Genomic DNA, 19,059 nt, shown 5'->3' on the forward strand with positions numbered 1-19,059 from the left:
GTTGCACTCATTGAGTGCCCAGTACTTCTCAGTACTTCTCCTAAATGTCTCACCTAGAAAGAATGCCAAGGATCTTTCAGAACTCACCAGTCCTGGGTTTTATTTCTTCAAGGGTCTGCTAGTGAACCCTAAAGTAAAATATGCTAGAGCCCTGTTTCCCAAACTTGCCTAGTGATAGATTACTAGACCTAACTTCATACAGTGTCCAGAGGATTAGCCTGTGCCAGGCATTAAAAGGATGATCCATCGTATCTCCCAGATGACTTATCTGTGTTTTACATGCTTCTTTAAATGAAATGAGAAAGTCACTGTGGTAAGGCTAATGTGAGATATTTTTATGCATGGATATTTTATGCATGCACTTCACAGCAACCAGTTCTTTTAATTTGTAGTAAATAACCTCATGTTCTTTTTCACTGAAGTGGGGGGGGGGGAGAGACCAAAAGAGACTACCAGAGATGAGTTTCCTTAATTTCTTGTCCTTACTACAAATTTACTTAAGTACACATGCTTTTCTATTTCCTGTCTTCCGGTTTCAGGGGAGAGGTATCCCTTGTATGGGAAAAACTTGTGCCCAGGTGGACAACTCCATTGTCTAGATTCCAGAGAATACCCTCCAGGGTTTTCTGATTCCAATTTTGTGGAAACTCTGTAAATTGTAGATAACTGATGGCAGTGCAAAATAATTCTTGTTTATAGATATGTGTAATTTGTCCTGATCAGTAAAGCTCAGTTGCCTTCTTTCTATCACTATGGAAGAAGTTAGTTTTGCTACCATTTACACATTCATTTCAACATTCCTTTACTTCATATAGATTTATGATTTTTAATTTTCTCCTTGGAGGTGGTTACAACATGTACCTTCACTGATTAATATAGTCAATAAACCTTTAATCCATCTTCATTTTATATCTATGAAAGGCATGATTTTTACCTTCATTTAAAAAATATCATTGGGACACATGGGTGGCTCAGTGGGTTAAGCCTCTGCATTTGGCTCAGGTCATGATCTCAGGGTCCTGGGATCGAGCCCCGCATTGGGGCTCTCTGCTCAGCAGGGAGCCTGCTTCCTTCTCTTTGCCTGCCTCTCTGCCTACTTGTGATCTCTCTCTGTCAAATAAATAAATAAAATCTTTGAAAAGAAAAATAAATATTGTCTTTTCCTCCCTGCTCTAATTTCTGGATGCAGTTCTGTGCATCGAGAACCAGCCTCTAAATACTGTAGGCTTGTAACATATGTGTGCAGGAACCTTGCCAAGTATGGGCACTCTCTTTGTTTTAAAGTTAAACTCTTCATAAGGACTGAAAAAGGGGCTTCTGGCAAGCTCTTCACCACACCATGGTGAGGGGGGTCTAGAGTGTCATCTGAATCACACTTCCTGGGTTCCTCTTTGAATTCTGTCATTTTCAGTATTCTTGTGTCTGAACAGGCCAAGTGGTTCAACTGGCTGGTCTTACACACAGTTACAAAGATAAGCTGTAACACATTTCAAATCATTAAAACTCAAATGTAGAACTTTCCTTTAAATGGCAGGATTAGAAAACCCACCATCCACATTATGCAGTTTGGGAAGATGTCTATAGTAGATCGTGCTGTGAAATTCGGTCTTGTGAGATATTGCTATTTGTTATTTTGATCTATTTTAAATAAATGTATGTGAGATATATATATATGTATATGTAAATATACATATACATATATATATATAAAATATTTTTTTAATTGTCTTTTAAAAGTTTGTACGTCTTCTACTGAGATGCCCAATGGATTCCCCTAACAAAACTTTTCACCATGTAAGTACAGCTTGTGGGCTACTTAAAAACTGAGCTACATCTGTTTTGGGGCTCTCAAAATGACAGTAGAACTTTGCCGAGTCTCTTTTTTTTCCAATTTTAATATTGTTCTCTATTAATTTTTTGGTTTTTGCTTTGCTTACAGCAGTAAGTCATGGCTCATTGTTGGTAGCAGTGATTGGGAATTTAGTGTTACAGTCTGACTGTTTGGTGAGCTCTCTGTATGGATAAAGGATTTGTTGAGATCTAGTCTCTCTGTTCATGAGAGACAACAGAGAAACTAGTTTGTTAGTTTTGTTTTCCTATTCATCTGTTTGGGCTCAAATCAGTTAAGAATGTGTTCCACCAGGAAGGAAAAGAGCTCTCTGATAATCTGAACAAGTAAATTTTTTTTGTGATTCTGTGTTTACTTTTGACTGATAACTGGAATTTTGGAATTAAAGCTATAAACCCTCTCTTTGTGAATGACATATCTGTAATTCAAAAAGGTCTTTCCCTAATTGTACGGATGTGTAATGTTTTCCTAAATCTAGGTGGTATTAATAAATTAGATTATAAAATCTCCTAAATTAAAGGAGCCCTGTTCTGATTGGCTTACCAGATAAGTGCTTATGTAAATATATTTCTATAATTCTCAGGAAATAAGGAAATGGAACTTAAAAAGTGCTAAATCTAAAAACTATTTGAAAAGAAACCAGCTCAGAAGCACTTTAAGAATTTAAGTTTGCATGATTTAGGTAAATCTTTGGCAAACTAGTTTAATAATTTGATTTAATAAAAACTATGTTTTTTGGTGAATTATCAGTATTATATGTAATACAAGTATACATTTTTATTATACTTGAGTATGTTTTTCTAAACGTATACAGGTTTACTGATCAAATAAGATAGCATTACTTTTACCTAATGCTTGCTTATGAAAAATGTAAATTTCTGTTTGACCAAATTGATCCTTATTCTCATGAACTTTATTTCATTAGTTTTTATGTTTTGTAGTGTGTCAACCTGAAGATAGATTTCTATGATCTAAGTAACTTAAAATCTTGGATTACTACTAAATTGGGTTAATTAATGGAAAAATCACTGGATACCTATATCATTTCTAAATAAGACTTAATACTAAGGTATTAATTATTAAGCATAATTTTAAATTTATTTATCTTTGGGGTGCCTGAGTGGCTCAGTGCTTAAGTGTCTGCCTTTGGCTCAGGTCATGATCCCAGAGTCCCAGAATCCCAGAATCCCAGAATCCCAGAATCCCAGAATCAAGCCCCATTTGGGCTCCTTCCTCAGTGGGGAGCTGTTACTCCCTCTGACCCTCCCCACTCTCATGCTCTCTCTCTCTTTTTCTCTCAAATAAATAATACAATCTTTAAAAAAATTTATATACCTTTGCTTCTTATTTCTGTATACTATAGAAAGATGATGTCTTTGGGTCATATTCATGAACATGTTCATTTTTGCCACATTGAGAAGTTGTGTAGGGGATATTAGCAATTGTAGAAAGTAGTATTACAGGAATTCATGAACTCTGGTAGTCTGATAAAATACTGGGGTGTGACAATTCACATTATTTACCACACCCTCCGTTTTCTCTGCAAAACGGAACTACTTTGTTTGAAAGTTAAAATTATTACAAATGGTGGAGACTACACTGAGAAGGAACTGTTTCAGAGAAATATAACTGTGTATGTGCTTGTATTTTTCCAAGAAAAATACTAGTTTTGTCCTAAAGGAGCTATATAAAGTGTTTATATTATTACCTTACGTTTCTTTTAATCTCTCTGGTCTCTGTAATGAAATCTCCTCTTTCATTGCTGATGTTGATATTTGTGTTTTCTATCTTATTTTCTTGATCTGTCTGGTTAAAATGTTATCGATTTTATTATTTTACAAAAAAACACAGTTTTTGGTTTCTTTTTTTCCCTATTACTTGTTCATTTCCATGTCATTGATTTTTGCTCCTTATTATTTCCTTCCTTCTGTTTACTTTAGGTTTAATTTGCTCTTCTTTCCCTAGTTTCTTTTAGTGGAAACTTAGATTATTAATTTTAGACTTTTCTTCTTTTCCAATAGAAGCTTTTAAAGCCATAAATTTGTCTCCAGGCAATTTTAGCTACTTTAGCTGTGTCTCAGAAATTTTAATGTGCTATTTAATATAAACACATCTTTTCTAATGTAGTTTAGAGTATTTACTTTCCCTTTAACTTTTTGTCACATGAACTATTTAGATGTTTATTTTTAGTTTCCAAATATTTGGATTTTCTAGTATCTTTGCTCTTTTTCTAATTCTCTTGTGGTATGATTTCAATTATTTTAAATTTATTCAGACTTGTTTTATAGCCCTACTGAGTATTTCATTTGCATAGAAAATGAATGTGGCATTGCTGGCTGGAGTGTTCTATAAATGTTAATAGGTCAAGTTAGTTGGTAATGTTCAAATCATGTATATCTTTCCTGACTCTTTGTACTTCTTATATAATTTATTGAGAGAGAACTGATGAAATCTCCAGCTGTAATTGTGGAGTTCTCTATTTGGCCTTGAAGTTCCAACAGGTTTTGCTTCATGTATTGTAAAACTCTGTTTTTAGAAACATATACATTCAGGACTGTTAGGTCTTCTTGAGGAATTGATCCCGTTATCATTATGAAGTGTTCCTCTACTATTGCAACTACTAAAATTAATCAAATGGACTTTTGATGATTTATAAAAACACTTAAAATAGAAAGACAACTTGTGTTTCTCTAAAGCTACATCCCTTTGTCCTGCTTTGACTTTTCCCATGGCAACTGTCTCCACCACACAATTTATTTGTTTTCTATCTTCTCCCACTAGGATAAAACTTCTAAAGAGTAAGACTTCATCTGTTTTGTTCACTGCTGTTCCCAACTACCTACATAACATGTGATCTCAATAAATACTTTCTGAATGAATTAATATATTAAAAAGGTGCAACGACTATAAGAATACAATATTTTCTGGGGCGCCTGGGTGGCTCAGTGGGTTAAGCCACTGCCTTTGGCTCAGGTCATGATCCCAGGTCCTGGGTTTGAGCCCCGCCTCGGGCTTTCTGCTCAGCAGGGAGCCTGCTTCCTCCTCTCTCTGCCTGCCTCTCTGCCTACTTGTGATTTCTCTCTGTCAAATAAATAAATAAAAATCTTTAAAAAAAAAAAAAAGAATACAATATTTTCTGACTCTGCTCCCTTTGCTCCATGCTAAGATGGCCTCTGCTCACGCAGTGGCTATTTCAGAAATAACTTCTACACGCCACTGTGTTCTTATGCTGTCCTTTATTTAGCCCAACTAGTGCCACAAGCACTATTGCCTTGAGTTCTCAGGGTCTCAGGAAGCTGTTAGTGAGATAACTCTTTGCTTTAACTCTCTCTTTGAATCTTGTCCACTTCTGGCTAGCATTTAGTCCTAAATTGTCCCAGAGTAGTGAACCTGAAGGACAGACACCAGACCCTGGCTTCCTATAAGGAGCCTTTGCCCCATCCGGAGGCTTTTTAGGCCCTCATATATGATGGACTCTTTGGGTCAGCCTTGCTGCTTCTGGGAATGGTTTTTATATCCCTGGATTATAAGGTGAGTAGGAGTTTGGTACTGATACCAGGAGCCCAGCTACATGAAGCATTTCTATCCACACTGTGGTTTTGTTCCCGAAACCAATTCTGTTTATTCACAAAGGCTAAAGGCTTTCATTTTCCCATGAAATTTAAGCTTCAATTCCATCAGAAAAACTGAGGCTACCTCATTGTAATATTTGACGATGTAAACTACAAGCAAAACATTTATCAATCAAATTTTCTTCGCAGATTTATTTCTAAGGAGGGGAAAAAATATCTTTTTAATTACTTGTATGTTTGGGGTGTCATGGAAAGATGCCTGGGTCTGATGGTCAGAGTTGAAATCCCAGCTCCATCCCTTGGACAATCCACACCCTCTGTGACGCAGATAATAGTAGTGTCTGTCCTGCTTGCTTCTGTGGATTGACAGAAGGATCTGTGAGAAATGCTCAGGAAAGTGTCCCGTGTATAGCAAAGCTCTGCAATGTGTAAATTGCTGTAGTCACCACGAGAAGCTTTTCCAACTGTAAAGTTTGCAGTGATTGTACATTTTTAGTCCTTAATTCAAGAAGAGCATTTGGGTTTGTTGCCTCAGAGGCCTTCACTCATCCTGAAGAGCACCTGCCTACAACTCTTAAACTGGGAGAAATGCAACCCAATATCTATTGCCTGTTATCTTGGAGACTAGGACCATTTCAAAATACTGGAAAGGAGGAAGCAATCTCCTCTGCTGTCCCACCTGCTGCTCCCTTGCAATGTATTTAATAAACTCCCATCTCCTTTCAAAACAAAACAAAACAATAAGAAAATACTGGAAAGGAAACAATGTAACTGGGGGGAAAATCACACTTGGGGCCAATCACCCCCCGACCCCTGCTAAAACTTAAAATACTAGGCACCTGTTTAAATATTTCCTAATCAGGGCACCTGGGTGGCTCAGTGGGTTAAGCCGCTGCCTTTGGCTCAGGTCATGATCTTGGGGTTCGGGGATCGAGTCCTGCATCGGGCTCTCTGCTCAGCAGGGAGTCTGCTTCCCTTCCTCTCTCTCTGTCTGCCTCTCTGCCTACTTGTGATCTCTCTCTGTCAAATAAATAAATAAAATCTTAATAAATAAATAAATAAATAAATATTTCCTAATCATTTTTTAAAACCCAGAAGTTGGATATATTTGGGTTGTATTTGTTAAATCATGAAGACGAGAGAAATAAGATCTGTTTCACTTTGGGGAAGTTAATGATAATAATGAGTGATGCTGAACAATTTTCATGTGCCTTCTGGCTATCTGTATGTCTTCTTTGGAAAAATGTCTATTCAGATCCTCTGCCCATTTTTAAACTGGATTTTTTTTTTTTTTTTGCTGTTATATTTATGAGTTCTTTATATGTTTTAGATATTAACCCCTAATTGGATATATGATTTGCAAGTATTGTCTTTCATTCAGTAGGTCATCTTTTCATTTTGTTGATGGTTTCCTTTGCTGTGCAGAAGCTTTTTAGTTTGATGTAGCCACACTTGTTTATTTTTGCTTTTGTTGATTTTGGAGTCAGATCCAAAAATTCATCTCTAAAAACTGATGTCACATAGCTTACTGCCTGTGTTTTCTTCTAAGAGTTTTATGATTTCAGGTCTTACATTCCAATCTTTAATCCATTTGAGTTAAATTTTGTGTATGGGGTAAGACAGTGGTCTAGTTTCATTCTTTTGTGTGTAACTGCCCTGTTTTCCCAACATAATTTATTGAAGAGACTGTCATTTCCCCACTCTACATTCTTGCCTCCCTTGTTGTAAATTAATTGAACATATATATATGCCTCCTTTGTTGTAAGTCATTTCTGGCTTTTCTATTCTGTTTTATTGACCTGTATGTCTACTCTTATGCCAATATCATCATACTGTTCTGATTACTATAGCTGTGTAATATAGTTTGAAATGAGGGAGCATGATGCCTCTGGATTTGTTCTTTTCTCTCAAGATTGCTTTGGTTGAATTCACCAGTGAGCTGTCTGGTCCTGTACTTTTGTTTGTTGGGAGGTTTTTGATTACTGACTCAATCTCCTTACTAGTAATTGGTCTGTCCAGATTTTATGTTTCTTCCTGACTCAGTGTTGGAAGATTATGCAGTTCTAAGAATGTATGTATTTCTTCTAGGTTGTCCAATTTGTTGACATATAGCTGTTCATAATAGTCTCTTATGATCCTTTGTATTTCTATGGTATCACTTGTAACTTCTCTTTTGTATCTGATTTTATTTGAGCCTTCTCTCTTTTTTCTTGGTAAGTCTAAAGGTTTGTCAATTTTGTTTATCTTTTTGAAGAACTAGCTCTTATTTCATTTGATCTTTTCTATTGACTTTTTAATCTTTATTTCATTATTTCTGTTCTGATCTTTATTATTTCCTTCCTTCTACTACCCGTGGGCTTCATTTTTTCTTTTCCTTTAAGTGTAGAGTTTGGTTATTCATTTGAGATTTTTTTTTTTTTTTTTTTTTTTTGACATAGGCCTGTATCACTATGCACTTTCCTCTTAAGAACTGCTTTTGTTACATCCCATAAATTTTGGTATGGTATTTTCATTTTCATTTGTTTCTAGGTATTTTTTTAATTTCTCTTTTTGATTTTTCATTGACCCAATAATTCTTCAATGGCATCTTGTTTAATCTCCACGTATTTGTGATTCTTTTCAGGTTTCTTTTTATAATTGATTTCAAGTTTCAACCAGTGTGGTTGGAAAAGATGCTTGATATGATTTTAATCTTGGTTTTATTGAGACTTGTATGGTGGCTTAACATGTGATTTATTCTGGAGAATGTTGCCTGTGCACTTGAGAAGAATGTGTATTTTGACATTTTTAAATGGACTATTCTGTATATATTAAGTCCATCTGATCTAATGTGTCCTTTAAGTCCAATGTTTTCTTACTGGTTTTCTGTCTAGTTAATCTATCCATGGATATAAGTGGAATGCTAAAGTCCCTCTACTATTATTGTATTGCTGTCAATTCTTTGTTTAGGTCTGTTAATATTTGCTTTATATATTTTGGTGCTCCTATATTGGATGCATATATATTTACAAATGTTTTCTCTTCTTGTTGGAATGACTCTTTTACCATTATGTAATGCCCTTCTTTATCTTTTGTAACAGTCTTTGTTATAAAGTCTATTTTATCTAATTTGAGTATAGCTACCCAGCTTTCCTTTCATTTCTATTTACATGGAGTATCCATCTCTGTGTGTTTTTACATCCGAAGTGAGTCTCTTGTAGGCAGCCTATAGATGGGTCTCATTTTTTTAATCCATTCAGCCACTCTGTGTCTTTTGATTGGAGCATTTAGTCCATTTACATTTAAAGTAATTTTTTTAAAAGATTTTATTTATTAATTTGTCAGAGAGAGAGAGAGAGATAACAAGCCCAAGCAGGCAGAGTGACAGGCAGAGGCAGAGAGAGAAGCAGGCTCCCCACTGAGTAAGGAGCCTGATGTGGGACTCGATACTAGGACCTTGGGATCATGACCTGAGCCAAAGGCAGCGGCCCAACTGACTGGGCCACCCAGGTGTCCCAACATTTAAAGTAATTATTGATAGGTATGCATTAATTGCCATTTTATTAATTGTTTTCTAGCTGTTTTTGTAGTTACTCTTTTTTCCTTTCTTTTCTTACTCTCTTCCCTTGTGGTTTGATGACTTTCTTTAGCATTATTTTTAGATTCTTTTCTCATTTTCTTTTCTATATCTGTTGTAGGTTTTTGCTTCATCATTACCATGAAGTTCACATATAACATTCTATGTATGTAACATTTTAAGTTGATGACCACTTAAATTTGAACTCATTCCTAAACTTCATTTTTCCTTACCGCTCCACGTTTTGTGTTTTTGATGTCACATTTTATATCTTTCTACTCTATGTATTCCTTAACTAATTATTGTAGTGTTAGATAATTTTTATTACTAAATATTACTTTTGTCTTTTAACCTTTATTCTAGCTTTATAAGTGATTAATTTACTATCTTTACTGCATATGTCCCTTTGCCAGTGAGATTTTTACTTTCCTATACTTGTTATTCATTAGTGCCATGTCTTTTCAGCTTAAAGACATCCTTTAAACATTTCTTGTAAGGCTGGTTTTGGGGTGATAAACTTCTTTAGCTTTTGCTTGTCTGGAAAAACGTTCCTCTCTCTTTCAATCCTGAATGAGCCTTGCCTGGTAAAGTATTCTTGGTTGGAAGTTTTTCCCTTCAGCTCTTTGAATATATCATGTCACTTTTCCTCACCTGCAAAGTTTCTACTGAAAAATTTGCCAATAATTTTATAGTGGGTTCCCTTTTAATGTAATAAGTTCTTTTTCTCTTGCTGCTTTTAAGATTCTTTCTATAACTTTTGATGTTTTAATTATACATGTCTTGGTGTGGCTCTCTTTGAGTTCATCTTATTTGGAATTCTCTGTGCTTCTGGGATCTGGATGTTTGTGCCTTTTCTAGGTCAGGGAAGTTTTCAGCCATTATTTCTTCAACTACATCTTCTGCCCCTTTCTCTCTGTCTTTTATTTCTGGAACCCCTAAAATGTGAATGTTATCAGTTTGATGTCATGTAAGTCCCTTGAGCTATCTTCACTTTTTAAAATTCTTTTTTTTTCTTCTTGCTGCTATGTTAAGGTGAGTTCCATTGCCCTGTCTTCCAGATTGTTGGTCTTTTCTTCTTCATCTAGTCTGCCTTTGACCCCTCTAGTATATTTTCCAGTTCAGTTATTTGTGTTCTTCAGCTCTGGGACTTCTCTTTGGTAGTTTCTTATGTTTTCTATCTCTTTCTTAAAGTTCTCATTGTGTTCCTTTTTCTTCGCCTGAGTTAGGTAAAAATCTTTATGATCATTACTTTGAATTCTTTATCAGGTAGATTACCTATCTCTGTTTCATTAAGTTCTTTCCTGAGGCTTTATTTAAAATTTTTTTTTAATTTGGAACATCTTCTTTTGTTTCCTCATTTTACTTGACTCTCTGTGTTTGTTTCTATGTATTTCAGCAAAACTACTACCTCTCTCAGTCTTGAAGGGGTGGCCTTGTGTAGGTGATGAAACTTATCATTCAGCCTTGACCTAGAACTTCCTTGTCTCTTGAACCTTTGTGACTGTCTGTGTAGCCCAGTTAATTCTGAATAGGTCCCTGCTATTGAGAATGGGCCAAGACTTGTCAGTGACCTGAAGGAAGAATCATATTTAGCACCTAGTTTTAGGCCAACTGGAAGCCAGACCCTCAAGCAGCAGCTTTTAAAGTATAAAAATATATACAGTCCTGTGGGGCCACAATCTTAAACCCTGCTAGCTTTCAGATCAGGAGATCTAGAGGTGTCCCTGTTGACAGTTACAAAAATCAGGACTCCAGATGAGTGTATCAGCTCCTTTCTGGGAGGTATCATTGAGCCATGCTGAGGCCAAGGAAGTACACAAGGATGGTGTCTGCCTGAGCTCATCTGTAGCTTCTAGATATGTGGCAAATCTGAAGCCTGTCCCTCAGGCTGAAGCTCTAAGACCAGTAAATAGGCCTTTTTCAGAGGACAGGTTTTTAATCTGCTGTCTCTGAAGTGCTTCAGTCTGCCAAGAACTGTCTTATGATTGTTACAGTCCTTTGGAGCCCAGAAACATGAGCCCCCTTGGCCATCAGGGCTAGGCAAGTTAAGAGGCATCCCCTGTGTAGATTGCAGGTGTCTACCAGCTTTAGTGAGGCAACTGGAGAGTGTAAGGAGTGAAGCACACTCACTGACTTCAACAAGGCACTGGGAAAAATGCCCTGACTGCATGAGCAAGCAGCTTCAGTTATGCAGTGGGATAGTGCCTTGTCTGTGTGTACCTGCCAGCTCCAGCAAGGGAGTGCCAGCCCCAGCACACTTGCAAAGGTTGGCCCTAGCCAGGAAGCAGGGGTGTGTTGCAACTCCCTTGTTCACCAGCTTTAGTAAGGGAGCATGACAGTGCTGTGACTGCTCTTGCTTGCTGGCCCCGGCCAGGCAACAGGGGAGTGCTGAAACCTCTTACCCCACTGGACTTAGCAAGGCGGTGGGACGGTGCTGCATCTGCATGCGCCTGCCTGTGATAGGTTGATGGAGAATAAAAAAATGGCGTCTACTAGAGAGTCTCAGTTGTCTCCTGTCCCTCCAGCAAATGCTTTAAGATTAGCAAAGGAATTTCCTCACATGTAGTTAGGTACTATTCAAACTACTACTTTTATACTGAGTCCTGGGATAAGACTGCATACAAGCCATTCATTCATTTATTCATTCATTCAGTCAGTCAGTCATTCACTTTTAAGCCTTAATTTACAACCCTGAGATCAAGACCTGAGCTTGGTATCAGGAGTCAGACCCTTAACTGACTGAGCCACCCAGGCACCCTGGATACACGTCCTTTAAAAGAATAATCTCAGTTACCTATAGTCCTTTTTTCCCTTAAATGCAAGACCTGCCAGATTCTTGGGGGTTTGGCTCTTTGGTGCAGGTCCCAAGGGTACCTGATGTGGACACAAACCCCTTGCTCCTCCAGGAGAAGCTCTGTATCTTGGACACCTCTCCCTATCATGGTTTGCTGCAGAGAGGTTAGGGTTTTCTCCTACCCCACTTGATTGGTCCTTTTATCATTTGTTGTGGAGGAGCTGTTCAGCTAGTTTTCAGTTCTTTTTCAGAAGGAATTGTTTCATATGTAGTGTAGATTTGGTATATCTATGGAAGGAGATGAGCTCAGAATCTTGCTACACTACCATCTCGGACTGCCCCCACCCCCAACTCATTTAATCCTGATTCCTGGATTGTGATTCAGTAGGTCTGGAGAGGAGCCCTAGAATCTGCATTTTAATAGGTACCCAAGGGATTATGATGCAGGGTTTTATGGGCTCCTGAGAAACCCTGTGTCTTCTAACTGCTGACCTGATTTTTCTTTGATTTTTCTCCTCTATCTTAGATTCAGTGAGCCTAAAACTAACCTTCCACGAATAGAGATTTCTCTTGCCTGTCATCATTCCTGGACCAAAGATTTACAGATGTAATTGTTGTCAGGGCACCTGAGTGGCTCAGCTGGTTAGATGTCTGCCTTTATTTTGGGTCATGGTCTTGGGGTCCTGGGATCAAGCCTGGCATCTTACTCCCAGCTCAGTGGGGAGTCTGCTTGTCCCTTTCCCTCTGCCCCTCACCCCTACTAGTGCATGGTTCTCTCTCTCTCTCTCTCTCTCTTACTCTGCTCTCTCTCAAATAAATAAATAAAATCTTTAAAAAATGTGATCGTCATCTTTGTTCTTCCATCTTCTCTTCCTTCTTCCTCTTCCTCCTCCTTTCTTCTCTATTATCTAGTTATTCATTAAGTCCTATTGTCTCCTTCTTCTCATAACATTTCATTGTTATGGGCCCTCCTCTAATACCCCAACCCTCACCAACTCACACCTGGACTATCCAAAAGGCTTCTAGCTTCTCTCTTCCTTCTTTAATCCTTCTTTCACATAGTGAACTATTATTTTGTACAAACATCATTTTTACCATGCTACTCACCTACTCAAGAATCAGTAGTAATTTTCTGTCTTCCTTATTAGAATTGAACTTCTCTCCTTAATATTTTTTTTTAGAGGATGGGAGGGGCAGAGGGAGATGGAGAGAGAATCTTACACAGGTTCCACACCCAGCATGGAGCCCAGCATGGAGCTCTATCTCACACACCTGAGATCGTGACCTGAGCCGAAATCAAGAGTCAGAGGCTTAACTGATGAGCCACCCTGGTCCCCCTCCCTAGTATTTTTATGTTATCAACTACACTCCTCATTATTACAAAATTATATATTTTTAGTCTCTGAACTAGTGCCTCTAGTACACAGTTTTTTAACTCTTGCCTTTGAGTATATATTCTCAAAATATATTTATTGTAAACTTCCATGGACAGAGAACCACTTTGGTGAAGGGAAATATTGATATACTGACTACATTATTATAAATTATATTTATTAATTTATTTATTATTATAAATTATTATAAATCTCCTCCCAGAAGGGCTGGGAGGAGACCAAATGGATTGATGGACTGGTTGGATGAAGATTCTACATTTTATTTTATCACAGGTGTAAACTTCTTTTTCTTAGATTAAATTTGGTTTCTCTTGCTCAATGAACTTTTAGAAGAGATAGAATACCTTTTACTATATTACCTATTGGTAATATTCCCCTAAAGCTGAATGGCCAAAATTTTAAGTGTCCCCCCCAACATATATTATATAAATGAAAATAAATAAATATATATTTACTTATATATATTCATATATACATTTTATATATATTTAAAAAAATTTTTAAAAATAAATTTTTTTTAAAAAGATTTTGTTTATTTTTTTAACAGAGAGAAATCACATGTAGGCAGAGAGGCAAGCAGAGAGAGAGAGAGAGGAGGAAGCAGGCTCCCTGCCGAGCAGAGAGCCTGATGTGGGACTTGATTCCAGGACCCTGAGATCATGACCTGAGCTGAAGGCAGAGGCTTGACCCACTGAGCCACCCAGGTGCCCCCAAAATAAATTTTTTAAAAAGATTTTATTTATTTATTTGACAGAATGAGAGAGAGAGAGACAGTGAGAGAGGGAACACAAGCAGGGGGAGTGAGAGAGGGAGAGGGAGCAGACTTCTCACAGAGCAGGGAGCCCAATGCAGGGCTCAATCCCAGGACCCTGGGATCATGACCTGAGCCAAAGGCAGACGCTTAATGACTGAGTCACCCAGGTGCTGCGTAAGTCAAAATATAGATTGTTTTGAACACCTTAAAAAATATTTTCTGGGGTAGGAGAAGAATAAATGTAACAAGATGGGATTGGGAGGGAGACAAACCATAAGTGACTCTTAATCTCACAAAACAAACTGAGGGTTGATGGGGGGAGGGGGGTTGGAAAAGGGGGGTTGGGGTTATGGATATTGGGGAGGGTATGTGCTATGGTGAGTGCTGTGAAGTGTGTAAACCTGGCGATTCGCAGACCTGTACCCCTGGGGATAAAAATATATGTTTATAAAAAATAAAATTTAAAAAAAATAAAATTAAAAAGATAAATAAATAAAAATAAAAATAGGGGAAAAAAATAGGCCCAGATATTTCTAATAAAATTTTTACTTTTTAAATTTAAAAAAAAAAATTTTTCTGTTTTGAGCAGTTTGTATATTTAGTTAAACTGAATCTACTAAGGCAAAGCTTTGACTTGTTTTATTTATATATTTATTTTTAATTATTTTATTTTTAAAAGATTTTATTTATTTATTTGACAGAGAGTGAGCAAGAGAGGGAACACAAGCATGGGGAGTGGGAGAGGGAGAAGCAGAGAGTCTGATGCTGAGCTTGGTCTGAGGACCTTGGGTTCATGACCTGAGCCAAAGGCAGATGCTTAATGACTGAGCCACCCAGGTGCCCTGCTTTGACATGTTTTAAAATTAGAAACCATGATCCAGAAATTAAGGAGAGATAGCTGGTCACTCTCATAACAGGTGTTTTGCTCTTTGTATTCCAGTTCTTTGGTGTCTCTGGTAGCCATAGAGAAGCTCATGTTGGAGATGGTTTAAATACTCGGTAAGTCAACATATGTTTCTTTTCAGAGCATGTATCTTTGAGGTTGGCCACTGTCCACTCCCTTGAGAAAGACAGTTCTCAGCTTCTTTTCACCATAGCATCACAACCCTATGGGAGACCTCTCTTTCTGACAGTAACAATGATGTACTAAATCACTTCTTAAAATATCTCTCCCTTTTCTCCTCTCTGGGTAAGGTGGGCAGTGTATATATTATTTGAAAAAATTCCTCAGGTGGTTCTGAAATCCCCACCCATTTTCCATTGGGAATCACAGCTTTTAAATATCCTAATTGTGCCTTCCTAAATATCACTAAAATTTATTGGCTTCATTTATCAGTTTCTGAAAGATTTGTGGTACAATTTACCTCTGTATTTATAGTTCTGAAAAAATATTCTTTGTAATTCTATCATTTTTGTTTTATATAATTATATGTTTATGAGTTCAAGATTGTTACATCTTTGCAGGGTGGTTTTTTTTAATCCTTACGTAGTATACTTCTTTATCTCTGTTAATGCTGCTGCATTAATTTTTATATTGTTTGATATTAATATTGTTAAATATGCTTTCTTTTGGTTAATATTTGTTCAGCCTGGGGGCACCTGGGTGGCTCAGTGGGTTAAAGCCTCTGCTTTCGGCTCAGGTCATGATTCCAGGGTCATGGGATTGAGCCCCAAATCGGGCTCTCTGCTCAGCGGGGAGCCTGCTTCCTCCTCTCTCTCTGCCTGCTTCTCTGCCTACTTGTGATCTCTGTCTGTCAAATAAATAAATAAAAATCTTAAAAAAAAAATATTTGTTCAGCCTGTCTTTATCTCTTCATTTTCATACATTTGATGTGATTTTTTAAAAAATTATGTTTCCTTATAAGTAGCATTATTTGGATCTTCAAAAACTGACCTACACACTTACCCCTTTTTCTACTAAGTGGTTTTATCCAGGCATTGGTAACATTTTCCTGTAAAGGAGCAGACAGTAAATACTTTTGGCTCTGTGGGCCATATATATGTATCTCTGTTATAACAACTCAGAAATAGCCACTGACAGTACATAAATGAATGCACATGGCAGTAACCAGCCTGCTAGGCATCGTTTGTCAACCTCTGGGCTTAGTCCATTTACCTTTTTGTGATTGATAATGTATCTGGACTTCTTTCTGTCATCTTATTTTGTGTTTTTTGTTGCCATCTACTTATTACCTAGGGCAGTGCTACCTGAGGTTATAGATGAACCAAAAATAGTTCTTATTTTTATGGTTAAGGATTAAGTATACCATTATTATACTTTTGTCAGTTTCTTTATTTGCTGTCCTAGATTTTTTCTTGCTGAAGTGCATTCTTTAGTTTTTGCTTGTTTGTTTGTTTGTTTTTTCAATGAGAGTCTTTGGGTAGTAAGCTCCCTCAGTCTGTTATGTCCGAATGGCTGGGTATGGAATTCAAGGTTGTTAATTATTTTCTCTTAGTACGTGGATGATACTACTCCATATTCTTCTGGCATTGATTAATGCTGATGATATATCCACTGTCAGTTTAATCATCATTGCTTCAGAGGAATCCATCTTTTCTCTCTAGTAACTTTTATAATGCTCTGTAGTTTGACCACACACTATGGTTGTGGATTTATGTTTATTGATTTACATTGCCTCTCAGAGTCCTTTTTCAAACTGTGGACTCTTCTTGAGCTCCCCAAAATTATTAGCCACTAACCATTTGAATATTACTTGTCTTCCATTAACTCTCTGCTCTTATAGAACTGATTAGATATATTTTGAAACTTCTCAGTGTATTCTCCAGGTCTCCTAACTGCCCTTTCATAATGTTTTTCTCTTTCTCTGTGGTTTGTTCTCAGTACAGTTTTTCAATTTCCTTGTCCTTTTTTGAGTGTGTACAGATTAAAGGTGATCTCATCTATTAAGTTTTTCAGTTTCTTTATTTTTCATTTATTATATGTTTCCTCAACCCCCTCTAATTTCATTTGTGCCTATTTTTGAGTTTTTAAATTAATGTTATTCCTTCCTTTATCTCTGTGGAGTCTGAAAATACATAAACAGTTTTTAGATTATTTTGTTATTTTCATTTGCAATTTTAGCTTTCATTGGTTGTCTTTTTTTATCGAGAGTTTCTCACTTTGTCTTTCCCTGGTTCTTCACTCATACCTTCCTGAATGGTTGTCTCTACCCCAAATCCCTTGAGACCCCTGTTCCAAACCAGGTATGACATGGGTGGTTGGAGAGTCCTGCCCTGTGTGCTACTGCACAAACAGGCAGAGAGACAGGCAGAGAGAGAGGGGAAGCAGGCTCCCCACTGAGCAGAGAGCCCAATGTGGGACTTGATCCCAGGACCCTGAGATCATGACCTCAGCCGCAGGCAGAGGCTCAACAAACTGAGCCACCCAAGCGCCCCATCCATTCCTCTTCTTTTAGGAGCCATTTCACCCTGATCTGAGAGCTTTCCCCTATTCCTCTTGATTCTTTCATTGGTGACTGTACTGTTCAGCCCATTTTTCACACCTGACATCACTGCTGAGTCCCCACACTCCCCTTGCCCTCAGAGCAAGAAGTGTGAATTGTTCTTGGTAATTTTTCTCAGAGACAGATGATGGTGACTGAGCCTGATAATAGGAGTGAATTAGGTCTCGGGGGCTGTGTCTAGGTGAGGTTAGGACATAATTGGCTTGGAAGGGCCAATCCTGGAAGGGCCACCATGTTCCCTCCACCCCTGCTCCTTCTAACATCTCTGTCCTCAGCTAGCCTGGCACAGACTCATGTCCCAGTGCACAGAGGGGTGTGTGAGGGCTGTCTTTGGTTTGGGCTGACCTAGACTTGATACCTGCCACCTTTTCTGACACTCTGTCTTGAACTTGAACATGATTAGTTTTACCCCTGACCTATGGAATGGGGAAGCTTTGTGTGGCTGTGTGTTGTACACCATAACTGAGCACTGGAAGCAGTGAGGGCAGAAATCTGCCCACGTTCCAGCCAAGCTGTGCACCCACAGGACTGTGTTCACCCAGAGTGAGGGCCTTCTAATTTACACTTAGACTGTGCTGGCCATACAGGGCTTCATCTATACGTTTCTCATTACCTTGGATAAGATGGTCAGGCTATAAACCCCTTGTTTGTCACCTTTTAGACAGAGTGTTGTCGAACCCCATACTGGGCATCCTTTTCTTTTCTTTCTTTCTTTTTAAAAAAAAAATATTTATTTATTTATTTATTGGAGAGCGAGAGAGAGAGGGAGAGAGAGAGAGAAAGGGAGAGAGCATGAGAGGGGTAAGGGTCAGAGGGAGAAGCAGACTCCCTGCTGAGCAGGGAGCCTGATGTGGGACTCGATCCCTGGACGTCAGGATCATGACCTGAGCTGAAGGCAGATGCTCAACCAACTGAGCCTCCCAGGTGCCCCCCTGGGGATCCTTTTCTACTGGAGCATGATGAAGGGAGGGATAGGGCCGGGTGCCAGGTAGTTGTACCACCCACCTGGCTGCTGGAAGAAGCTACAGAGGCTGAGCTTCCTTATTTCAGTGTAGAGCTGTCAGATGAGGTACCAGGCTACCCTTTCTATATGAGTTAGGCCTCAGATGCATGCTCCAGCTAATGACACCCTCAAACTGCCAAGTGGCTAGAGCAGTTCCCAGCCTTTCTTCCCTCCATGGGGCAGTTTTTTTACACAGTGCCACTGACACCTTGGGCCTGGATCTAATTCCTCTCTCCCTACCCTGCCACCTTGCCAAGTTATGCAGCTATTTCTGGCTATAAAGCTATAAGAAGTTGGCCCCAGGGAAGAAGTTACCAGAAATCCAGCCCTTGGTACAGGAAAGTCATGGTATATGTCACCTTGCTGTGCTGCCAATGTAGTCAGTATTAAGTAATTTCAGTCTGACTCCTTCTAAAGGGACACTTCTGTGCTAGTGCCTAAGATAGCACAGAAGCATGTGGTTTCTAGAACCAAATGCATACTTTCTTTAGTTTCTTAATTTTTTAAATTTTGTTTACTTCTTTGTTTGATTTGTGTTTGACTTGTCCTCAGCATCCTTTCTACTTTTTATAATTGCCAGAACTTGCCAGAGAATTCCTTCAGAGAAGCTTAGGAGGTGACAGAAGGAAGAAGAGGCTCATCTGTAATAGGAAGAAAAGCAGCAATTATGGAA

This window comes from Lutra lutra, chromosome 7 (genome assembly GCF_902655055.1).
Source record: "Lutra lutra chromosome 7, mLutLut1.2, whole genome shotgun sequence".
NCBI lineage: Eukaryota > Metazoa > Chordata > Mammalia > Carnivora > Mustelidae > Lutra > Lutra lutra.